The sequence below is a fragment of the Carcharhinus amblyrhynchos genome, chromosome 15 (genome assembly GCF_965287045.1).
Source record: "Carcharhinus amblyrhynchos chromosome 15, sCarAmb.v2.hapA, whole genome shotgun sequence".
NCBI lineage: Eukaryota > Metazoa > Chordata > Chondrichthyes > Carcharhiniformes > Carcharhinidae > Carcharhinus > Carcharhinus amblyrhynchos.
The window spans coordinates 56,402,226-56,427,844 of NC_137338.1; the positions used below are offsets into that span (position 1 = coordinate 56,402,226).

At 49.7% G+C, this 25,619-nt stretch overlaps 1 protein-coding gene across 1 annotated transcript in view; it reads right to left on the minus strand.

Moving 5' to 3' along the window:
- The window catches only part of b4galt4 (UDP-Gal:betaGlcNAc beta 1,4- galactosyltransferase, polypeptide 4), a 46,732-nt gene extending 43,242 nt beyond the window's left edge, over positions 1-3,490 (minus strand). The window contains exon 1 of the mRNA XM_080203980.1: positions 3,375-3,490. The gene's annotated coding sequence lies outside the window, so the exon portion shown is untranslated. The remainder of the gene's footprint in view (positions 1-3,374) is intronic.
- Between the last annotated feature and the right edge of the window lie 22,129 nt (positions 3,491-25,619).

Consider the following 25,619-nt stretch of genomic DNA (forward strand, 5'->3'; position numbering starts at 1 on the left):
ACGAGGCAGATTTTTTTACACAGAGAGTAGTGGGTGCCTAGAATTTGTTTCCAGAGGAGACAGTGGAAGTGATACGGTAGTGACTTTTAAGGGGCGTCTTGACAAATACATGAATAGGATGGGAATAGGGGATTTTAGTTAAGTCAGGCAGCATGGTTGGTGCAGGGTTGGATGCCGAAAGGCTGTTCCTGTGCTGTAATTTTCTTTGTTCTTTGTCCTCCCTCATCCCATTATAGTCCCCTTTGTTTAAGCACAAGATACTGGTATTGGGTTTTACCTTCTCACGCTCCATCTGTATCTTAAATTTAACCATACTGTGATCGCTTCTTCCAAGAGGATCCCTAACCATAAGAGCATTAATTATTCCTGTCTTTTTACACAGGACCAGATCCAGGATAGCTTATCCTCTCGTAGATTCCATTGTACACTGTTTGAGAAAACAACCACGGATATAGTCTATGAACTTCTCCTCAAGGCTGCCTTGTTTGACCAACTGAAATGTAGATTAAAATCTCCCATGATAATTGCCGCACCCTTTTTACACACATCATTTATTTCTTTATTTATTGCTCGCTCCAATAATGTTATTATTTGATTGCCTATAGACTACATCTATCAGTGACTTTTTCTCATTACTATTTCTAATTTCCACCCAAATGGATTCAACCTTTTTCTCCACACAATCTATATCATCTCTCACTTCCGCCCTCATGTCATCCTTAAATATCAGAGCTACACCACCTCCCTAACCTTCCTGTCTGTCCTCCCAAATAGTATAATACCCCTGGATATTTAACTCCCAGTCATAACCAGTCTGCAACCATGTCTTTGTAGTGGCCAATAAGTCATTCTCATTCGCAATGACTTGTGCTGTCAACAAGTAGATGCACACCAAGATCCGTCTGATCCTCGATGCCTTCCAGGTTCCTGCTGTTCATCATGTATTCCTTGCACTATCTCACACTTATCCGGGCTGAATTGCGTTTGCTAGTGATTATCCCATCTGGCCAGCCCATCCATATCGCCCTGTAAGCTAAGGCCATCCTCCTCACCATTTACCACCCTACCAATTTTCACATCATTTGCAAAATTACTGATCAACTTTCTTACAGTAGCTGAAAAATACAAATGAGCTAAGTGACAAATCCCTGTTCAGAGATCACAAAATAGTTTCAGATGGAGAAATTCATTTGGTTTACCTGAATTCATCCATCTAGAAAGATTTTAAATCCCCACTGCAAATATCTAATCGTATCTTGAATGATTCCAGTGGGTTATTTTCTTACAACACTGCTTTGTAGTTTATTCGCTGGTGAAGTGAGGTCTGGAAAACTGGCAGCTGGTGGCAAACTCAGGATTTGATCAAATAGGCATGAACAGGACAGAGATGGAAAATGCTATTGTACTGAGCCCTTGTGGGGAACCGCACAGACTGAACTGGGAGTTCCAAACAGGAGTCACAATGGACTCAAAATGTTAACTCTGTTTCACTCTCCACAGATGCTGCAAGATCTCTCCATAGATGCTGCAGTGTCCCACAAGTTCATCAGCGAGGGTGCTGAATGCGCAGTCTTTCACCAGTGTTTTCAAAGTCATGGTATATGATTGAACAGACTTGTTAGTGGTTTTAAAAATATGTCTGTCCAGGATGATATTTGTTACCAAAACGTATGTCTGTTGAAATTTCTTTAACAGTATCTCTGGATCCTCTTGCTCTTCTTTCCCTCAGAAGACAAAAGATTCAAGTTTTACAACTATCTCTGGGCCCAGTTCGTTCAACAGCATGTGTGTTTGCACCTTCTTCAATTTATCAGCCATTTTCAAACTTCTTCCAATTATCAGCGATGTTTTTGTTGAAGATAAGCAGGTGGATGTGGCAAAGTCCTCAATTCATCTTTGTCAGCTCCTCAGACACCATGTAAAGTTACTGGGTTGTATGGAAATAATGACAAAACGCTAACAGGTTAAATCTTTTACAGAGATCTTAGCAACTCTGTCTGCTGATGCTGGGGGAGAACTCCCAAGCTACCAACATGTCACTCCCTGTGTACATGTCATCCTGATGTACACATGACCACCCAGTTTACAGGATTTATAAAAACAAGAAAGCAGATCATTTTGTCAACTATTTAAGGATGAATTGCAGACATGAAGGTAAGGTCAAAGATATTTTTGGATAAACATAATATTCACCTGTAGCCAATACCTAATTCCAGGAAAGTATGATAAGAAGTTACTGAAGTGCTGTCAGTCAAAAAGATCTTTCACTTACAAAACATCACAAAATGCCAGAAGACTAATGAAATACTTTTTAAAACAAAAACACAGAAGGCTGGAAAATCTTAGCAGGTCTGACAGCAACTGTGGAGAAAGAATAGAGCCAATGTTTTGTGTCAGGATGACACTTTGTCAGAGCTGTTCTTTTAAAAGCTGCTCATATAGAAAACACAGCAGTCAACAGACATGCTACAAACAAGCAAATCACCAGGTAATCTTTCGACTGAGGGACATCTGGAGGGAAAACACGCTAATCTTTAAAATGGTCCCGGGGCACTTTGCGTCCAGCTGAAAGGACAAGAGGGCCTCGAATTGACACCTCACCCGAAAAATGGCATCACCTCTGACAGTACAGCACTTTCTCAGGACTGCACTGGAGTGTTGATCTAAATATTATGTTCACTTGTCAAGTGGGACTCCACAATCGCCAGACTCAAGAGACCAGTCTCTGTGCCACAGGTGACAATGAGCTAAATGCCAGCTGAAAGATGTGCTGGGGTCAGCACTGTTCAACTGAGCTGCATTTCATCCCCCAGGTTAACCGGCCATAAAATGAGCACCCTCACTTTAAGACAAAATAACTGCTGTTGAAAAGAAATATGTTTTTAAATCATCTGGGTCATCTCGAGTAACAATTAATTTTGCCACCTTAAACAGCAGCAAGCGTGTGCCGAACGACAGATGAAACTCTTTCTAACACAGGCAGACTCGCTGTGTTGAAGGGTTTGATTCAGCTGACTGCTTTGCCTGTAGTAGCTGCCAGTTTGCTGAGTTACACTGGCTACATTTTCTGCGGCACCAACAGAATCCTTTCCCCAGCGGGGGGGGGGGGATGTCGCTGGCCCACTTCCCCGACTGGAAATAAAAACACCGAGACACCCAAACACTGGTTCAATTCCCCCTCCCCCCCCCGCCTAACAACAACACTAAACCTGAAATAAATAATACCGCAATCGCTCTCTTTTAAAAAAAAACATAAATTGGATAGAAAGTGAAAAAATAAGTAAAAAGCGGTGAGAACCTGGAGTGGGTTGGGGGGGGGGGGGAAGAAAGAAAAGATCTGATTAACATTTAACCGTAACACTCAGAGCTCTCACCTTAATGTGGCTGCCAGCCTGTCTCGGGGTAATTCTGCCGCTGCTGAACTAACGCTGTGCGGATCCAAACTCCAACAGGAAGCTGAATGAAGCGATGGGGCACAGGAGAGAGCCCCCAGCCCCAGCCCAGAGTCAGAGCCCCCAGCCCCAGCCCAGAGTCAGAGCCCCAGCCCAGAGTCAGAGCCCCAGCCCCAGCCCAGAGCTCCAGCCCCAGCCCAGAGTCAGAGCTCGAGCCCCAGCCCAGAGTCAGAGCTCCAGCCCAGAGTCAGAGCCCCAGCCCAGAGCTCCAGCTCCAGCCCAGAGTCAGAGCTCGAGCCCCAGCCCAGAGTCAGAGCTCCAGCCCAGAGTCAGAGCCCCAGCCCAGAGCTCCAGCTCCAGCCCCGCTGAGTGGCAGTCCCTGGTACAATCCGCCTGTGTTTCCTGCAAGCAGACGGAAGCAGAAGCGAAGCCGCCGACAGACGGGGCTGTGCTGCTGTTGTAGCTCAACCCCGACTGCAGCACCCAAACCCAGCGCAAGGCCTCCACCTTCCAGCTCCTTCGGAGGGGAGACCGGTGCCAGGATTAAGTTAGAGTCGGGGCTCTATTTCTCTCTCCACCCCCAAAATTGGGGTCTGTTCAGCAGGCGCCTGGTTCCTGTTGCTGTGCGATCGGGGTCTTTCTCATTGGCCTGGGGTGTGTGCGCGGGTTAGGTTACCCCAGTGCCATCGAGCTCAAACACATAATCCTGACACCACAATTACAACAGTAACACTTTTGTTTGCAGAATTAAACTCAAAACAATCATTCCATTATAACCGCATTGTATTGCACCACTAGGGGCTATTCTGTTTTTTTCGGAGTGATTAGATTGTGTGTTAATAAAGGATCTTTTTACCTCTCGGTTGTACTAAGTGAACACTGGCTTTTTTCATGCAGATATGGCTTGGAATATGTTACAAATTGAAACAAATTCTGAGCTGAACAAATTCAGTGCTTTCCTGGCATCTCCTGGGTCCTAATTCACCAAGATGAAAAATAACATTCATTTTGATGTCAGATAAATTGCTCTGGCTCAGTAAGAGTATGATTGAGGTCTCTTAGAGAGCACTACGTTAAATTGGAAGTTTTTTTTCCCAAAAATATACTTTATTCATAAAAATCTCAAATAAACCATTGCAAATCTACATGTCTTTGAATTGCAAACAGTGCAGAATTAAAACTTTTTACAGTTCTATACAAATTACAGTCATAACATTTCAAACAGCCTGTAGAGCACAGAGTCCTGCTTCACCGAGCTGCTCAGGACAAACCTTGACAAATACCACTGCATCTCACTCCAGACCTTCTTTGCAAAGGCACATTCCACAAGAAGGCGTGCGACCATCTCATCAGCCCCACAGCCGCTTCGAGGACAGCGTGCGGTGATGTTGAGACGTTCAGCGTGCATGAAGGATCTGATGGGGAGTTCCCGTCTCACCACCAGCCAAGCCAGATCTTGGTGCTTGTTTGTAAGTTCTGGTGATGAGGCATTCTGCCAGATGACACTGACAGTCTGCTCAGGGAATCATCTGACAGGATCCGCCGTCTCCTTTCCTCTCAGGGCCCCAAGGACGTTACGCGCTGACCACTGCTTAATCGCCATGTGGTCAAAGGTGTGTTTGCGGAAAAATTTCTCCACGAAGGACAGATGCTGCAGTACAGTCCAACTACTTGGAGCATTCCACGGCAGTGTGGCCAGACCCGTCCTCTGCAACACTTGGGACGGGTAGTGCCCAACCCAACAGTAGGTGACAATCCTTTTGTAGCGAGGTGATGTGATTTGTTGTGATTATCCCTAAAAGGGCAACACAGCAGAGTAAAGGTCACCTAACCATTTGGGTCAGAGTGGGTAATCACCCCAGCGGATGAAGTCCCTTCTTAGGCAGGACAAATATAGGAGTATAGGGCAGTTTGGTGGCTGCCATCATTTCTGTACAGTTTTTCTTGCTAATATCTTTTGTGTTTCTAATTAAGCCTGTGAAAGTGCATTAGTACATCTGACGATGAGGATAAATGATCATGATACAGCCTTTGGCCCAACTGTTTTGACTTAATTTATTATTCTCACATGTATTAGTATACAGTGAAATAGTATACTATAGTATATATTGTTTCTTGCATATTGTACAAAGCATACCCATACTTAGGGAAGGAAAGGAGAGAGTGCAGAATGTAGTGTTACAGTCATAGCTAGGGTGTAGAGAAAAATTAACTTAATGTGAGGTAGGTCCACTCAAAGGTCTAATGGTAGCAGGCAAGAAGCTGTTTTTGAGTTGGTTGACCTCAGGCTTTTGTGTCTTTTTCCTGACCTGTGAGCATCATGTTTTAATTGAAATCTAAGTACCCACCAGAATACCTCATTTTGAGTGAATAGACCCTTTTGAGATGTTGAAATACTGCCACATCCTGAGTAACGTAGAATCAGAAAAGATGGACAGTTATGAGTCGCGTGGGCAACAGAAAGAGCATAGCAAGACCACTGGGTCAGAATCCACAAGAAAGGTGAGTAAAGTGCAGAAACGTATCTCTACTTACATTGTAGACTCGGAGGTGTGGCGGTCCAGGAGGCTTAATGAGGGACAGATGCAGAACAAGTCTGACTTGGCCAATACAATCAAAAGTTTAGAAATGTATAGAAGAATGAACAGGAGAGAATAACTCTAAGAAGCAAAAGCTGTGGCTTTAAGTTTAAAAAGGAAATAGAACTTAAAGTTAGAAAAGAACAGGGTTTCTGCAAAATAAATATTTTGTGAAAGAAGAGAGCAGTGTTTTGAGTAAAAAAAAACAAATGACCAAAGTGAACTGCATGTAAATGGTCACGAGAATGGAAAAGCACAAGAACAAATATGATAAAATGGTCAATGAAAAAGATGCTGTATTGGAATGTTGGAAAGAGAAAAAACTTTATCACATGATCTAAGTACAGAATATCATGACCACTTCTTCACATGTGACAAACCAAGATTGTAAAAGATTGTCAAAGTTTTGACAAAGGGTCATCTGGGTTTGAAATATCAGCTCCTTTCTCTCATTACACATGCTGCCAGACCTGCTGAGATTTTCCAGCATTTTGTCTTTTGGTTTCAGATTCCAGCATCCGCAGTAATTTGCTTTTATTAAGAAATATTTTCAAACCTGAAAACAGCGAGGTACCTGCTTGACCTGATAAAGACATAACTGTTCTAGGCTATTCACTGACCATGTGGCTATATTCATTGCTCTGTGGGTGGTGCCACTCTCCAGTCCCATGTTGACCTTTGCTCTGTCAAGAACATATGTTATAATATGTGCAGGCACTTATTGTCACAACACAGCAATGTCTTTATAATTTGACTGCCTCTGCCAGAGAGGTACCTATTATTGCAGTTCCTGTTAATGTTGATCCTGTGGAAGCGGCTCAGAATACAGAATTAGGCCACTCCTCAAGAAACAGCAAAATCACTCAGAAACACAATTTATAATTGTTCAATCCTGTATATAATGTTTAGTTAGAATTTAGGACCGAGTAGTTATTGAATACTGTATAAGGGAGTTAGAGGGGGAAAAGTGTGATGATTTGTGGTGATTGTCCCTTTAAGGGCCAACACAGCAGGATAAGAGTCACCTGCCTTGAGGTCCAATTGGGACGCAGAGTGGGTAATCACCTGAGGGATGGAGTCCTCTCTTAGGCAGGAAATATGTAGGGGCTAGGGCAGTCATTTTCTTATAAATAAATACCTTTCGTGTTTCTAATGAAGTCTATGAAAGTGCATCATTACATGAGGTCAGCAAGTACCTGGAATTTGCCATGCAGCTAAAAGAGAAGATGAACCATTCTAATACCAACTTACAACACTAATAAGAGTTGACAAACAGTTCCAAAAAGAATATACAGTGAGGGTAAATGGGGTCAGAAGCACTGCAAATAACCTGGAATGTATAAAATTCATAGTGGGCTTGACAGGCTAGATACTAGGAGACTATTTGTTCTGGCTCAGGAGTTTGGAAGTAGGAGTCATGGTCTCAGGGTTAGAGGGCAGCCATTTAGGACATAGATGACGAGAAATGACACTGCCCCACCACCACCCCTACCAAAAGGATGCTCAATCAGTGAGTGTTTTTAAGACTTAAATCAATAGATTTTTGGACAGTAAAGGAACCAAGTGATTTGGGCATGGGATAGAAAAGTAAAGTTAATGTAAAACTTCAGCCATGAACATAGCAGAGCAGGCTCAAGGTTCTCTATGCTCTGTTCCTGCTTCAATTTCCTATACTGTAATGAAATTGCAAGATGAGGCAGAGAAATAAAACACAGGAACAGGTTGTGTTTGGCACAATTAATCTGTGTTGCTGTTGATGTTTCAACACATTTGTCCTTCCTAACTCCATGTGCCTGCCCTGCTCTCATAGTAATTTATCTCTCTACCCATCTAATCTATTTTGGTAAATTCACTAACTCTGGTAAGTGCACTCCACAGCTTAAAACACCACTTTGTAAAATGTCTCTCCTGCTTTCTGTTTTGATTTTCATACATTTAATTTATGTTCCCTCAATTTAGAGATTTAATCACTGTAAACAGTTTGCATTCTGTCCACTCTGTTCTCCCCTTTTACAATTTGAAACACATATATCAAAAAAGAGCTTAATCTTTATTATCATAATAACAATCCCAATTTTTCAAATCTTCAATTGTATTATTTTTATTTCCTTGTATGTATTTCCTCATATCAGGCTATGCCCGAGTGAATCTGTGCTGTACCCTTCCCTTTGCATCAACATCCGTGTATTAATCTAAAGCACTGTCAGAGGTACAAATATTAATCTTTAACCAAAGTTTCCCATCTCATAGGCATTTATTAAAAACAACACGTCTTTAACCTAGCAAAACATCCTAATGAACTTTGCAGGAGGATTATCAAACAAAATTTGACATCAAACCATAGTACAGATGACATAGTATGTTTTAAGGGTTGTCTTATCAGAGGAGAGGGAGGCAGGGACAAATATAATATGTGAATTCTACAGCCCAGGGCCCGGAAACTGAAAACACAGCAGCCAATGCTGTAGCGAAGAAAGTTGGGGATGCAAGAGAGACCAGAACTGAAAAAGTATATGGATCTTGGAGAGCTGTGGGGCCAGACAAGGTCAGAAAGTTAACATGGTGTAAAGTCATAGAGGGGCTTGAGATCGATAATGAAAGTTTCAAATCAAGATGTTGCCAGACTGAGAGCCAATGTGAGTCAACGAGTACAGGAGTAACGTGTATGGACTAGTCTTGATATGAGTTAGGATACGGACAGCTCACTCTTATGGAAGATGTCAAGGTGGAAGCTCAGCCAGGAGAGTATTGGCATGCTCAAGATTAACTAAAGTATGGATGAAGGTTACAGCAAAAAAAAAGAGCTGAAGTGGGAATAGAGCTGGTGTAATTATGAAATTGGAAGTCGGTGAAGTTGGTGATGAAGAGAATATGGGGTCAGAAACTGAGTTCAAGACCAAATAGAGTACCAACTGTGTTCAGCTTCTTTTGATTCTCAGAATCATTTGCTACACTTTCTACTTTAGTATCACCTGTAAATTTCGCACTGTTCTTTCTAACAATATATTTCTACCCATTGGAATCTACCCAGGTGTTTATTGCTTTAATACATATAAAGAAAATATACAGATGGAATGTACTTATTTTATGGCATTAGAAAGGTTGCATTTTATTCTTTTGCATTTGTTAAAATGTTGAGAGAAATGATACCTCCAACTCCCAGATGTAATTTCTGCTTTATGCTGACTTAGTTTGATTTGGCTTTGCAGAAGACATTCACAGCTGTCCGATGCTGATGCAACATCCATGCCACCTGATCATTTTCTTCAGACATCTATCCACTGGTCCTGGATAGATCCCAACTATATTATAGAGAAATGGGGATTACTGTGATTTACATCTTATAGTTTTGAACTTGGTATCTTCACCTTTTACAATCCAAGCACTGAATAAAATTGCTATTTTCAAGCATTTTTTTATCCTCCTTGCATGACAACCCACACACTTATTCCTTCCATAATACACCCCCATTGAAGGACTAACGGAACTAGTTAATTTCCAGTATCCATGATCAAATAGATAAGCTCTCTGAATGTTATGAATCAGTAAACAATGGCATGTCTTTAATTAAGTTTATTGAAGATCTTAAACTGACCATCACTGAGGCTCAGACCTGTAGTACTTTAAATTGACATCTCTACCTGACAAGCAGAGGCTCAAGGTTGGTATATCTGCAATAAAAAGAGGAATCAATAGTAGTCTAACATTTACAGTAGTATAGCATTGCTACAATATAAAAAAATCAATAGTATAAGATCAATAGACTTTAGAACGGTCAGATTAACTCCTTTTCTTATAATTCCCACTCTGTTAAATTCAAAATATCTAAGGTAAAAAATAAATATTATTTCGCAGGCATCATATTTATTTTCCATCTGTTCTAATGCATGTATATCATTGGTGTTATACAATGTATCAAAAATAATCGGAGGCTCATTATACCTTGGATAATGAATGAAGTTCAAGACCTATTTCTCTCCATGCACTTTTATTTATCAAAATCCTGGACTTAAAAGATCTTCCAAGACTCTCTTTCTGTATTTATATTGTTGATCATTTTCATTTCAAATTTAGGTGGTTGGTGTAATTATGGATTTTCCAGTTCTAAGTTGTTCCCTATTTTAACTTGAATTCCCTAAAGTGTACCAGCTGTTGTGATGGGATCTATGGTTTATGATTTTTGAGATAGACTCTAACTGAAAAGGGAACCTGAAAGACGAAAATGAGGAAAGAAACAAAACCTTCCAGTTTCTGAGGAAACTAAGACAAGGTTAAGAACTATAACTTCTGGGGAGACTAAAACTGATTGAGACCATACAAGAGGATACAGACTCTTCCAAGCTCAGTTGGTGATGTATAGGCAGACTGAGGAAGTTGGAGACTAGATCCAAAACATGTGAATGCGCGAATGTACAGTTGTTGCTTCTGTTTCTGTTAGCTGAAGATAATAGTGATGAATTTGCACTAACCAGACTGTCATAAGCATGGTTGAGGAAATTTTGCAGATGTGTTCCATTTTTAGTAAAAAGCCATGAGACCCCAATTACTTGTGCTTTGCTAACAGCTGGGGTCAGGCTAAATCTTGTAAGAAGAGAAGCTGAAATTATTTCTGAGGAAGACAGAGGAGTTTCTCAGGAATTTGTGACTGAGATTGATGACTTATATATGTGCTGCATAATGGTTAGCTGTGGGTCATTGTCTGTGTGGAGTTTGCACATTCTCCCTGCGTCCGTGTGGGTTTCCTCCAGATGCTCCGGTTTTCTCCCACGGTCCAAAGATGTGTGGGTTAGGTGGATTGGTCATGCTAAATTGCCCATTAGTGTCAGGGGGACTAGCTAGGGTAAATGCATTGCGTTATGGGGATTCGAATTGTGGTCAGTGCAGACTCGATGGGCCAAATGGCCTCCTTCTGCACTCTAGATTCCTATGTTGAGTGGACTTGTGTGTAAGTTAATAGGGATTCAGAACCAGCACATTCCTGTAAGGATGAAGGATAAGTATGGCAAGTTTTGGGAATATTGGATGACAAGAGATATTGTGAGCCTAGTCAAAAAGAAAGAGGGAGCATTTGTCAAAGCTAGGAAGCTGGGAACACACGAAGGAAGTGTGAAATATTAAGGAGGGGTCATGAAAAAGCATTGACCGGCAGGATTAAGGAAAACCCCAAGGCTTTTAATTCGTATATAAAGAACAAGAGGGAAGCCAGAGAGACGGTTGGCCCACTTAATGACAAGGGAGGGAATCTACGCATGGAGCCAGAGGAAGTGGGCGAGATATTCAGTGAGTACTTTGTGTCAGTATTTACCAAGGAGAAGGACCTGGTGGATGATGAGTCTGGGAAATGATGTGTAGATAGTTTGAGTCATGTTGAGATCTAAAAGGAGGAGGTATTGGGGTTCTTGAGAAACATTAGACAAGTCTCCAGGGCCTGATGGGATATACTTCAGAATACTGATAGGGGCAAGGGAGAAAATTGCTGGGGCCTTGAGAGAAATCTTTGTATCCACACTGGCTACAGGGGAGGTCCCAGAGGACTGGAGAACAGCCAGTCTTGTTCCTTTGTTTAAGAAGGGTAGCAAGAATAATACAGGTAATACAGGGAATCAGTAGTAGGGAAATTATTGGAGAGGATTCTTCGAGACAGGATTTATTCCACTTGGAAATAAGTGGATGTATTAGTGAGAGGCACCATGTTTTGTGAAGGGGCAGTTGTGTCTCACTCGTTGCCGGGGGAGGTAGTGGAAGCAGATACGGTAGTGGCTTTTAAGGAGCATCTTGACAAGTACATGAATAGGATGGGAATAGAGGGATATGGTCTCCGGAAGGGTAGAGGGTTTTCGTTAAGTCGGGCAGCATGGTCGGTGCAGGCCTGGAGGGCCGAAGGGCCTGTTCCTGTGCTGTAATTTTCTTTGTTCTTTCTTTGTTCTTTGATTGCTGAGCCAATTTGTAAAATCTGTTTCAGTTGCATCCGTCATTTAATACGTATATAGTTTATAATCAACTGCAATTTACTTCTTAATTCATGTTTAACTTACATCGATTCTAAGTTTTAGTGTGCCACCTGAGATAGTGCTCTGAAGGAGAGACAAACAGACTCGAAATGTTAACTCTGCTTTTTTCTCTCCTCTGATGCTGCCAGACTTGCTTTTATTTAGTGTTCGCTTGTGTAGTTAAAAATACATCTTTTGTTTTAAATTGCGGAATCTTGTGGCTTCAATCGTTCATTATAACAGAGTTTAATATTATCATGATTGTTTCATGAAGCTTAAAGCAGAGGGCTGGTTTCTCTGTGGAGTATATGTTAGAGTCTTGAGTAAAAATTTCCAATTCGGTATGACACAAGAATATTGTCTCAATAACCAGAGCCACACTAACTATTTCATGCAGGGCAGTCTTGTCCAACATTTTCACCTGAGGGGGCCACATTTTCTCCCATTCGGAGCTGGGGAGGGGGCACAATGCACAATTTTGGGAAAAAAAGATTCAGAGGATTGGCATTGTATCTTTCTGTTATTCAGTATATCTTCCTATTACTCCAAACAACACAAATCTGCATCTCTATGAAGAAGCTGCAGGTGAGAAGATTAATTTACCATTTTAATTTCTCCACAGCAGTGAGTGTGGGTGCAGTGAGGCATCGGGCATTCCTTTTACTTACACAAGAGGTCAATGTCTGCCCGCACACTTGAGGTGCCATGTGGAGTATTCCAGATAGATGTCCATCTGTCAGCAGTGTTTTTAACTTGCTGATTTTCATTCATGAAAAGAGCTGCTCACAGCAATATGTGCTGCCCAACGATGCAGTGAAGTGACGGGCATGTCATGACAGGTTTGGGTATGAATCAGAGGACATTACGCCTGTAACATGTCAGAAAGCCCAAGGTCTGCCAAAGTTCTCTGCAGAGCACTATCATTCTGCATCTCAGTTAGGTCAATCTGGAACACATCACGTGCATTGATTCCAAATGGATTTGCAAACAACTTTATCTCATTGTTGTGTCCCCTGAAATCCACAAATCTGTGCTCGTATCCATCTCTCAAGCTACTCACTGATCACTGCAGCATACTTTTCATGACTCAGGGTCTCAACGTGCTTTGATGAGAGTGTTGTGAAATGGACAACTTTCTTCAGTGTCAACTGTTTCTGAAGCAATTTCAACCACTGTGGGGTGATGGGGATAGGGCAGGGGAGAAGGCCTGGATAAGATGCTCTGTCAGAGAGTCAGTGCAGACTTGATGGGCTGAATGGTGTCTTCTGTGCTGTAGGGATTCTATGTATGAATTCATGGAGACATACTCATACATATTGACAAACTGATCCTTTCCTTGCAGTTTCACATTTAAGTCTGCAAGAAGCGTAGTAATGTCAACTTGGAATGCCAAGTCATTAGGTCACTCATTATTGCCCATGAAACTCACATCTTTTTCTTTGCCAGCAATGAAGTTTATTATTTCTCTGCATGTAACCCAGAAGCTGGTGAGTGTGGCTACCCTGCTGAACCAGCACACTTGGCAGAAGTATATGACATCCTCATGCTATGAGCCCACCTCAGTGAAAAAGGCTAAGATTAGTCTGTGATTAAGCCCCTCGAACCTGATGAAATTTACTGTTGAGAGAACCATCTCTATCACATCTCTTATCTCCAGACTCTTTGCATACAGCTCCTCTTGATGGATGACACAACAATGACAAAGCCATTGTGTTAGTCTGTCATTGAAGGAGCTCCATCAGTTGTCAGGCCACAAAGTTTGTCCTCTGGAAGATTGAATTGCACCAAGACATGCCACACGTCATTGAAAACATCTTGCCCCATGGTGCCTTTCATAGGGCTGAGGTCGGGAGGTTTTAGTCACTCCTCTTGGAAAGATTGTGAATTTAGCAATGTCACTCACGTCCATGCTATCATTGAATCCTAGGCTGTAAAACACAGGCATTGGCCCATAACCTCCGACTAGTGGCAGAAAGCCACAGAATAGCCACAAAATAGAAGAAATCTTTGCACATTCACCTGTGTTCAAAAATCATGATCTAATGCCTGAGCAGCAGCTTACAGCCTTCGGTAGGACAATCTCCACAGGCCCAGGGGAGACTCTAGCCAGGCTGATTTATGAAGGAGCCAGCTTGGGAACACCCATTGAGGTCTTTGAAAGAGCAGTTTAAAGTGAAGGCAGAGAGATCAAGAGGATTCCCTGCTATTATGATGATACATTAATCTTTTAGTTTCTTTTTTTGCTATTTCTCTTAAGCAATTAATCCTATCGTTACTTGATATGTATAAATGAACAGATTTTTAAATTTGTTTTAAATCTGTGAAATTACTTTTTAAAGCTGCATTATATTATTATATAACTTTATTCATTAGTGTCACAAGTAGGCTTATATCAACACTGCAAAAAAGTTACTGTGAAAATCCCCTAGTCACTGAAGGAGAATTTAGCATGGCCAATGTACCTAACCATCATGTCTTTTGGAATGTGGGAAGAAACTGGAGCACCCGGAGGAAACAAATGCAGTCATGGGGAGAATATGCAGACTCCACACAGACAGTCACCCAGACCAGTAATCAAACCCAGGTCCCTGGTGCTGTGAGTTAGCAGTGCTGAGCACAGTGCCAAAGTGCCACCCCTATATATTTATATGTGGCATGTTTATAAATACTTGTATATTTTAATTTAGAATATGGGAACTGAAAGTCAGAACTTTTCAGACCATGACCAACCTTATTGCAGAGGTTGAGCAATCTTGGGCCATGGAAAATCTAAACTACTATAAGTTTAATCATTAGTATTCTTCTGCCTTGTTTACTTTATTTTTAATTATTTCATACTTAAATTTTGATGCTTCAATAAAGCATTTGTAGAATTTGTCAAGTTTAATGGAAAACATTTATCTACAAAAATAATGATATAAATACAAAACTTTGATACCAGGTTAACGTTTAACTAAACATTTAATTTTAGCAGCTGCAGTACAACACTTTGTTTAATTGCTTCATTTTTTCTAAATATCTTGCAATAAAATATATTTTTTCTCTTTAACACTCAATTGATAAAATATCTTTTTACTTTAACACAACGGTTCTGTTGTCTTTGTAAACAAGGAAGTAAGGGATGGGAGGGAGGGAGTGAGGTGAGGAGGAGGAGTAAGGAAGGGAGGGAAGGGCGGGGGTGGTGAGGAGAGGGGTTGGATGTATGAATTGTACATTTTACTTGTTGTCTGCCCCTTCTTTCATGATCTCTGCACCTAGCGTGATCCATGACCACCTCTGCACTCGTTACCCCTTTACCAAGTGTCTAAAATGGCTGTGATCAGGACAGCGCCCAAAACATGCACGACGGCAATTTAAATGCATTTGAATGCATTTAAATTGAGTTAATGGGCTGGATGCCCAACTTTACTGGCATTTCCCCCTTTACCACTGCAATCGCTAATCCAGATTTGGCACGAATCAGACACACTCAATAAAAGTCCAATTTGGGCGCTCCATCATTAAGGGTAAGTTAGGAGGTAAGTGCATAGCGTCCGACAGTTCTTTACTACTCACAGGTGTCCTGTTGTTGTGGCCATTTTCTGTCGTGGGTCAGTGGCAACTCTGTGACTGTGTGGGGGTGTGGAGAGGGGGGGCAGTGCTGCAGGATCTCTGATGTCCAACTTGCAGCACGGATCTGGATCTCAGCACTGATCTCTTGCGGTGTTGCTGTGTCCTAATGCACTCAGCTCACTTCCAGCTGAAGGATGTGCACAAAGCCCTTGCAAACTGCACTGCTGCACCCTCTTAGATTTGCAAGGAGCTGTGATTGTGGGGAACATGTGGCTGGGGGAATTGGGGGGGCTGTGATTGTGGGGAGCATGTGGCTGGGGGAATTGGGAGGGGGGCTGTGATTGTGGAGACCATGTGGCTGGGGGAATTGGGGGGGCTGTGATTGTGGGGAGTATGTGTCTGGGGGAATTGGGGGGGCTGTGATTGTGGGGAGTGTGTGACTGGGGGAATTGGGGGGGCTGTGATTGTGGGGAGTGTGTGGCTGGGGGAATTGGGGGGGCTGTGATTGTGGGGAACATGTGGCTGGGGGAATTGGGGGGGCTGTGATTGTGGGGAGTATGTGTCTGGGGGAATTGGGGGGGCTGTGATTGTGGGGAGTGTGTGACTGGGGGAATTGGGGGGGCTGTGATTGTGGGGAGTGTGTGTCTGGGGGAATTGGGGGGGCTGTGATTGTGGGGAGTGTGTGGCTGGGGGAATTGGGGGGGGCTGTGATTGTGGGGAGCGTGTGGCTGGGGGAATTGGGGGGACTGTGATTGTGGGGAGTGTGGCTGGGGGAATTGGGGGGCTGTGATTGTGGGGAGTGTGTGTCTGGGGGAATTGGGGGGGCTGTGATTGTGGGGAGCATGTGGCTGGGGGAATTGGGGGGGCTGTGATTGTGGGGAGTGTGTGTCTGGGGGAATTGGGGGGGCTGTGATTGTGGGGAGCATGTGGCTGGGGGAATTGGGGGGGCTGTGATTGTGGGGAACATGTGGCTGGGGGAATTGGGGGGGCTGTGATTGTGGGGAACATGTGGCTGGGGGAATTGGGGGGGCTGTGATTGTGGGGAGCGTGTGGCTGGGGGAATTGGGGGGGCTGTGATTGTGGGGAGTGTGTGGCTGGGGGAATTGGGGGGGCTGTGATTGTGGGGAACATGTGGCTGGGGGAATTGGGGGGGCTGTGATTGTGGGGAACATGTGGCTGGGGGAATTGGGGGGCTGTGATTGTGGGGAGTGTGTGGCTGGGGGAATTGGGGGGACTGTGATTGTGGGGAGTGTGTGGCTGGGGGAATTGGGGGGGCTGTGATTGTGGGGAGCATGTGGCTGGGGGAATTGGGGGGGGCTGTGATTGTGGGGAACATGTGGCTGGGGGAATTGGGGGGGCTGTGATTGTGGGGAGCATGTGGCTGGGGGAATTGGGGGGCTGTGATTGTGGGGAGTATGTGGCTGGGGGAATTGGGGGGGCTGTGATTGTGGGGAGTGTGTGGCTGGGGGAATTGGGGGGGCTGTGATTGTGGGGAGTGTGTGGCTGGGGGAATTGGGGGGGCTGTGATTGTGGGGAACATGTGGCTGGGGGAATTGGGGGGGGCTGTGATTGTGGGGAGTGTGTGGCTGGGGGAATTGGGGGGGCTGTGATTGTGGGGAGTGTGTGGCTGGGGGAATTGGGGGGGCTGTGATTGTGGGGAGCATGTGGCTGGGGGAATTGGGGGGGCTGTGATTGTGGGGAGTGTGTGGCTGGGGGAATTGGGGGGGCTGTGATTGTGGGGAGCATGTGGCTGGGGGAATTGGGGGGGCTGTGATTGTGGGGAGCATGTGGCTGGGGGAATTGGGGGGGCTGTGATTGTGGGGAGTGTGTGGCTGGGGGAATTGGGGGGGGCTGTGATTGTGGGGAGCATGTGGCTGGGGGAATTGGGGGGGCTGTGATTGTGGGGAGTGTGTGGCTGGGGGAATTGGGGGGGCTGTGATTGTGGGGAGTATGTGGCTGGGGGAATTGGGGGGGCTGTGATTGTGGGGAGTGTGTGACTGGGGGAATTGGGGGGGCTGTGATTGTGGGGAGTGTGTGGCTGGGGGAATTGGGGGGGCTGTGATTGTGGGGAGTGTGTGGCTGGGGGAATTGGGGGGGCTGTGATTGTGGGGAGCATGTGTCTGGGGGAATTGGGGGGGCTGTGATTGTGGGGAGCATGTGTCTGGGGGAATTGGGGGGGCTGTGATTGTGGGGAGTGTGTGTCTGGGGGAATTGGGGGGGCTGTGATTGTGGGGAGTGTGTGGCTGGGGGAATTGGGGGGGCTGTGATTGTGGGGAGCGTGGCTGGGGGAATTGGGGGGGCTGTGATTGTGGGGAGTGTGTGACTGGGGGAATTGGGGGGGCTGTGATTGTGGGGAGTGTGTGGCTGGGGGAATTGGGGGGGCTGTGATTGTGGGGAGTGTGTGGCTGGGGGAATTGGGGGGGCTGTGATTGTGGGGAGCATGTGGCTGGGGGAATTGGGGGGGCTGTGATTGTGGGGAGTGTGTGGCTGGGGGAATTGGGGGGGCTGTGATTGTGGGGAGTGTGTGACTGGGGGAATTGGGGGGGCTGTGATTGTGGGGAGTGTGTGGCTGGGGGAATTGGGGGGGCTGTGATTGTGGGGAGTGTGTGGCTGGGGGAATTGGGGGGGCTGTGATTGTGGGGTACATGTGGCTGGGGGAATTGGGGGGGCTGTGATTGTGGGGAGCATGTGTCTGGGGGAATTGGGGGGGCTGTGATTGTGGGGAGTGTGTGTCTGGGGGAATTGGGGGGGCTGTGATTGTGGGGAGTGTGTGACTGGGGGAATTGGGGGGGCTGTGATTGTGGGGAGTGTGTGGCTGGGGGAATTGGGGGGGCTGTGATTGTGGGGCATGTGGCTGGGGGAATTGGGGGGGCTGTGATTGTGGGGAGTGTGTGGCTGGGGGAATTGGGGGGGCTGTGATTGTGGGGAGTGTGTGGCTGGGGGAATTGGGGGGGCTGTGATTGTGGGGAGTATGTGGCTGGGGGAATTGGGGGGCTGTGATTGTGGGGAGTGTGTGGCTGGGGGAATTGGGGGGGCTGTGATTGTGGGGAGTGTGTGGCTGGGGGAATTGGGGGGGCTGTGATTGTGGGGAGCATGTGGCTGGGGGAATTGGGGGGGCTGTGATTGTGGGGAGCATGTGGCTGGGGGAATTGGGGGGGGTGTGATTGTGGGGAGCATGTGGCTGGGGGAATTGGGGGGGCTGTGATTGTGGGGAGTGTGTGGCTGGGGGAATTGGGGGGGCTGTGATTGTGGAGACCATGTGGCTGGGGAATTGGGGGGGCTGTGATTGTGGGGAGTGTGTGGCTGGGGGAATTGGGGGGGCTGTGATTGTGGGGAGTGTGTGGCTGGGGGAATTGGGGGGCTGTGATTGTGGGGAACATGTGGCTGGGGGAATTGGGGGGGCTGTGATTGTGGGGAGTGTGTGGCTGGGGGAATTGGGGGGCTGAGATTGTGGGGAGCATGTGGCTGGGGGAATTGGGGGGCTGTGATTGTGGGGAGTGTGTGGCTGGGGGAATTGGGGGGGCTGTGATTGTGGGGAGTGTGTGGCTGGGGGAATTGGGGGTCTGTGATTGTGGGGAGTGTGTGGCTGGGGGAATTGGGGGGGCTGTGATTGTGGGGAGCGTGTGGCTGGGGGAATTGGGGGGGCTGTGATTGTGGGGGGCATGTGGCTGGGGGAATTGGGGGGCTGTGATTGTGGGGAGTGTGTGGCTGGGGGAATTGGGGGGGCTGTGATTGTGGGGAGTGTGTGACTGGGGGAATTGGGGGGGCTGTGATTGTGGGGAGCATGTGGCTGGGGGAATTGGGGGGGCTGTGATTGTGGGGAGCATGTGGCTGGGGGAATTGGGGGGGCTGTGATTGTGGGGAGTGTGTGGCTGGGGGAATTGGGGGGGGCTGTGATTGTGGGGAGTGTGTGGCTGGGGGAATTGGGGGGGCTGTGATTGTGGGGAGTGTGTGGCTGGGGGAATTGGGGGGGCTGTGATTGTGGGGAACATGTGGCTGGGGGAATTGGGGGGGCTGTGATTGTGGGGAGAGTGTGGCTGGGGGAATTGGGGGGGCTGTGATTGTGGGGAGTGTGTGGCTGGGGGAATTGGGGGGGCTGTGATTGTGGGGAACATGTGGCTGGGGGAATTGGGGGGGCTGTGATTGTGGGGAGAGTGTGGCTGGGGGAATTGGGGGGGCTGTGATTGTGGGGAGTGTGTGGCTGGGGGAATTGGGGGGCTGTGATTGTGGGGAGCATGTGGCTGGGGGAATTGGGGGGGCTGTGATTGTGGGGAGTGTGTGGCTGGGGGAATTGGGGGGGCTGTGATTGTGGGGAGCATGTGGCTGGGGGAATTGGGGGGGCTGTGATTGTGGGGAGTGTGTGGCTGGGGGAATTGGGGGGGCTGTGATTGTGGGGAGCATGTGGCTGGGGGAATTGGGGGGGCTGTGATTGTGGGGAGTATGTGGCTGGGGGAATTGGGGGGCTGTGATTGTGGGGAGTGTGTGGCTGGGGGAATTGGGGGGGCTGTGATTGTGGGGAACATGTGGCTGGGGGAATTGGGGGGGCTGTGATTGTGGGGAGTGTGTGGCTGGGGGAATTGGGGGGGCTGTGATTGTGGGGAACATGTGGCTGGGGGAATTGGGGGGGCTGTGATTGTGGGGAGTGTGTGGCTGGGGGAATTGGGGGGGCTGTGATTGTGGGGAGCGTGTGGCTGGGGGAATTGGGGGGGCTGTGATTGTGGGGAGTGTGTGGCTGGGGGAATTGGGGGGCTGTGATTGTGGGGAGTGTGTGGCTGGGGGAATTGGGGGGGCTGTGATTGTGGGGAGTGTGTGGCTGGGGGAATTGGGGGGGCTGTGATTGTGGGGAGTGTGTGGCTGGGGGAATTGGGGGGGCTGTGATTGTGGGGAGTGTGTGACTGGGGGAATTGGGGGGGCTGTGATTGTGGGGAACATGTGGCTGGGGGAATTGGGGGGGCTGTGATTGTGGGGAGTGTGTGGCTGGGGGAATTGGGGGGGCTGTGATTGTGGGGAGTGTGTGGCTGGGGAATTGGGGGGGCTGTGATTGTGGGGAGCATGTGGCTGGGGGAATTGGGGGGGCTGTGATTGTGGGGAGTGTGTGGCTGGGGGAATTGGGGGGGCTGTGATTGTGGGGAGCATGTGGCTGGGGGAATTGGGGGGGCTGTGATTGTGGGGAACATGTGGCTGGGGGAATTGGGGGGCTGTGATTGTGGGGAACATGTGGCTGGGGGAATTGGGGGGCTGTGATTGTGGGGAGTGTGTGGCTGGGGAATTGGGGGGGCTGTGATTGTGGGGAGCGTGTGGCTGGGGGAATTGGGGGGCTGTGATTGTGGGGAGTGTGGCTGGGGGAATTGGGGGGGGCTGTGATTGTGGGGAGTGTGTGGCTGGGGGAATTGGGGGGGCTGTGATTGTGGGGAGCATGTGGCTGGGGGAATTGGGGGGGCTGTGATTGTGGGGAGCATGTGGCTGGGGGAATTGGTGGGGGGGCTGTGATTGTGGGGAACATGTGGCTGGGGGAATTGGGGGGCTGTGATTGTGGGGAGTGTGTGGCTGGGGGAATTGGGGGGTCTGTGATTGTGGGGAACATGTGGCTGGGGGAATTGGGGGGGCTGTGATTGTGGGGAGTGTGTGGCTGGGGGAATTGGGGGGGCTGTGATTGTGGGGAGCATGTGTCTGGGGGAATTGGGGGGGCTGTGATTGTGGGGAGCGTGTGGCTGGGGGAATTGGGGGGGCTGTGATTGTGGGGAACATGTGGCTGGGGGAATTGGGGGGGCTGTGATTGTGGGGAGCGTGTGGCTGGGGGAATTGGGGGGGCTGTGATTGTGGGGAGCATGTGGCTGGGGGAATTGGGGGGGCTGTGATTGTGGGGAACATGTGGCTGGGGGAATTGGGGGGGCTGTGATTGTGGGGAACATGTGGCTGGGGGAATTGGGGGGGCTGTGATTGTGGGGAGTGTGTGGCTGGGGGAATTGGGGGGGCTGTGATTGTGGGGAACATGTGGCTGGGGGAATTGGGGGGGCTGTGATTGTGGGGAGTGTGTGACTGGGGGAATTGGGGGGGCTGTGATTGTGGGGAGTGTGTGGCTGGGGGAATTGGGGGGCTGTGATTGTGGGGAGTGTGTGACTGGGGGAATTGGGGGGGCTGTGATTGTGGGGAGTGTGTGGCTGGGGGAATTGGGGGGGGCTGTGATTGTGGGGAGTGTGTGGCTGGGGGAATTGGGGGGGCTGTGATTGTGGGGAGCATGTGGCTGGGGGAATTGGGGGGGCTGTGATTGTGGGGAGTGTGTGACTGGGGGAATTGGGGGGGCTGTGATTGTGGGGAGAGTGTGGCTGGGGGAATTGGGGGGGCTGTGATTGTGGGGAGCATGTGGCTGGGGGAATTGGGGGGCTGTGATTGTGGGGAGTGTGTGGCTGGGGGAATTGGGGGGGCTGTGATTGTGGGGAGCGTGTGGCTGGGGGAATTGGGGGGGCTGTGATTGTGGGGAGCATGTGGCTGGGGGAATTGGGGGGCTGTGATTGTGGGGAGCATGTGGCTGGGGGAATTGGGGGGGCTGTGATTGTGGGGTGCATGTGGCTGGGGGAATTGGGGGGGCTGTGATTGTGGGGAGTGTGTGGCTGGGGGAATTGGGGGGGCTGTGATTGTGGGGAGTGTGTGGCTGGGGGAATTGGGGGGGCTGTGATTGTGGGGAGTGTGTGGCTGGGGGAATTGGGGGGGCTGTGATTGTGGGGAGCATGTGGCTGGGGGAATTGGGGGGGCTGTGATTGTGGGGAGAGTGTGGCTGGGGGAATTGGGGGGCTGTGATTGTGGGGAGCATGTGGCTGGGGGAATTGGGGGGGCTGTGATTGTGGGGAGTATGTGGCTGGGGGAATTGGGGGGGCTGTGATTGTGGGGAGTGTGTGGCTGGGGGAATTGGGGGGGCTGTGATTGTGGGGAGTGTGTGGCTGGGGGAATTGGGGGGCTGTGATTGTGGGGAGCATGTGGCTGGGGGAATTGGGGGGCTGTGATTGTGGGGAGCGTGTGGCTGGGGGAATTGGGGGGGCTGTGATTGTGGGGAGTGTGTGACTGGGGGAATTGGGGGGGCTGTGATTGTGGGGAGTGTGTGGCTGGGGGGAATTGGGGGGGCTGTGATTGTGGGGAGTGTGTGACTGGGGGAATTGGGGGTGCTGTGATTGTGGGGAGTGTGTGGCTGGGGGAATTGGGGGGCTGTGATTGTGGGGAGTATGTGACTGGGGGAATTGGGGGGGCTGTGATTGTGGGGAGTGTGTGGCTGGGGGAATTGGGGGGGCTGTGATTGTGGGGAGTATGTGGCTGGGGGAATTGGGGGGCTGTGATTGTGGGGAGCATGTGGCTGGGGGAATTGGGGGGGCTGTGATTGTGGGGAGTGTGTGGCTGGGGGAATTGGGGGGGCTGTGATTGTGGGGAACATGTGGCTGGGGGAATTGGGGGGCTGTGATTGTGGGGAGCATGTGGCTGGGGGAATTGGGGGGGCTGTGATTGTGGGGAGTGTGTGGCTGGGGGAATTGGGGGGGCTGTGATTGTGGGGAGTGTGTGGCTGGGGGAATTGGGGGGGCTGTGATTGTGGGGAGCATGTGGCTGGGGGAATTGGGGGGGCTGTGATTGTGGGGAGCATGTGGCTGGGGGAATTGGGGGGGCTGTGATTGTGGGGAACATGTGGCTGGGGGAATTGGGAGGGGCTGTGATTGTGGGGAGCATGTGGCTGGGGGGAATTGGGGGGCTGTGATTGTGGGGAGTGTGTGGCTGGGGGAATTGGGGGGCTGTGATTGTGGGGAGTGTGTGGCTGGGGGAATTGGGGGGCTGTGATTGTGGGGAACATGTGGCTGGGGGAATTGGGGGGGCTGTGATTGTGGGGAGTGTGTGGCTGGGGGACTTGGGGGGCTGTGATTGTGGGGAGTGTGTGGCTGGGGGAATTGGGGGGGCTGTGATTGTGGGGAGCATGTGGCTGGGGGAATTGGGGGGGCTGTGTTTGTGGGGAACATGTGGCTGGGGGACTTGGGGGGCTGTGATTGTGGGGAGTGTGTGGCTGGGGGAATTGGGGGGGCTGTGATTGTGGGGAGTGTGTGACTGGGGGAATTGGGGGGGCTGTGATTGTGGGGAGTGTGTGGCTGGGGGAATTGGGGGGGCTGTGATTGTGGGGAATGTGTGGCTGGGGGAATTGGGGGGGGCTGTGATTGTGGGGAGTGTGTGGCTGGGGGAATTGGGGGGGCTGTGATTGTGGGGAACATGTGGCTGGGGGAATTGGGGGGGCTGTGATTGTGGGGAGTGTGTGGCTGGGGAATTGGGGGGGCTGTGATTGTGGGGAACATGTGGCTGGGGGAATTGGGGGGGCTGTGATTGTGGAGACCATGTGGCTGGGGGAATTGGGGGGGCTGTGATTGTGGGGAGTGTGTGGCTGGGGGAATTGGGGGGGCTGTGATTGTGGGGAGTGTGTGGCTGGGGGAATTGGGGGGGCTGTGATTGTGGGGAACATGTGGCTGGGGGAATTGGGGGGGCTGTGATTGTGGGGAGTGTGTGGCTGGGGGAATTGGGGGGGCTGTGATTGTGGGGAGTGTGTGGCTGGGGGAATTGGGGGGGCTGTGATTGTGGGGAGTGTGTGGCTGGGGGAATTGGGGGGGCTGTGATTGTGGGGAGTGTGTGGCTGGGGGAATTGGGGGGGCTGTGATTGTGGGGAGTATGTGGCTGGGGGAATTGGGGGGCTGTGATTGTGGGGAGTGTGTGGCTGGGGGAATTGGGGGGGCTGTGATTGTGGGGAGTGTGTGGCTGGGGGAATTGGGGGGGCTGTGATTGTGGGGAGTATGTGGCTGGGGGAATTGGGGGGCTGTGATTGTGGGGAGCATGTGGCTGGGGGAATTGGGGGGGCTGTGATTGTGGGGAGTGTGTGGCTGGGGGAATTGGGGGGGCTGTGATTGTGGGGAGTATGTGGCTGGGGGAATTGGGGGGCTGTGATTGTGGGGAGTGTGTGGCTGGGGAATTGGGGGGGCTGTGATTGTGGGGAGTGTGTGGCTGGGGGAATTGGGGGGGCTGTGATTGTGGGGAGTATGTGGCTGGGGGAATTGGGGGGCTGTGATTGTGGGGAGCATGTGGCTGGGGGAATTGGGGGGGCTGTGATTGTGGGGAGTGTATGGCTGGGGGAATTGGGGGGGCTGTGATTGTGGGGAGCGTGTGGCTGGGGGAATTGGGGGGGCTGTGATTGTGGGGAACATGTGGCTGGGGGAATTGGGGGGGCTGTGATTGTGGGGAGTGTGTGGCTGGGGGAATTGGGGGGGCTGTGATTGTGGGGAGCATGTGGCTGGGGGAATTGGGGGGGCTGTGATTGTGGGGAGTGTGTGGCTGGGGGAATTGGGGGGGCTGTGATTGTGGGGAGTGTGTGGCTGGGGGAATTGGGGGGGCTGTGATTGTGGGGAGCATGTGGCTGGGGGAATTGGGGGGGCTGTGATTGTGGGGAACATGTGGCTGGGGGAATTGGGGGGGCTGTGATTGTGGGGAGTGTGTGGCTGGGGGAATTGGGGGGGCTGTGATTGTGGGGAGTGTGTGGCTGGGGGAATTGGGGGGGCTGTGATTGTGGGGAACATGTGGCTGGGGTATTGGGGGGCTGTGATTGTGGGGAGTGTGTGGCTGGGGGAATTGGGGGGGCTGTGATTGTGGGGAGTGTGTGGCTGGGGGAATTGGGGGGCTGTGATTGTGGGGAGTGTGTGGCTGGGGGAATTGGGGGGGCTGTGATTGTGGGGAGTGTGTGGCTGGGGGAATTGGGGGGCTGTGATTGTGGGGAGCGTGTGGCTGGGGGAATTGGGGGGGCTGTGATTGTGGGGAGTGTGTGGCTGGGGGAATTGGGGGGGGCTGTGATTGTGGGGAGTGTGTGGCTGGGGGAATTGGGGGGGCTGTGATTGTGGGGAGCATGTGGCTGGGGGAATTGGGGGGGCTGTGATTGTGGGGAGCATGTGGCTGGGGGAATTGGGGGGGCTGTGATTGTGGGGAGTGTGTGGCTGGGGGAATTGGGGGGGCTGTGATTGTGGGGAACATGTGGCTGGGGGAATTGGGAGGGGGGCTGTGATTGTGGGGAGTGTGTGGCTGGGGGAATTGGGGGGGCTGTG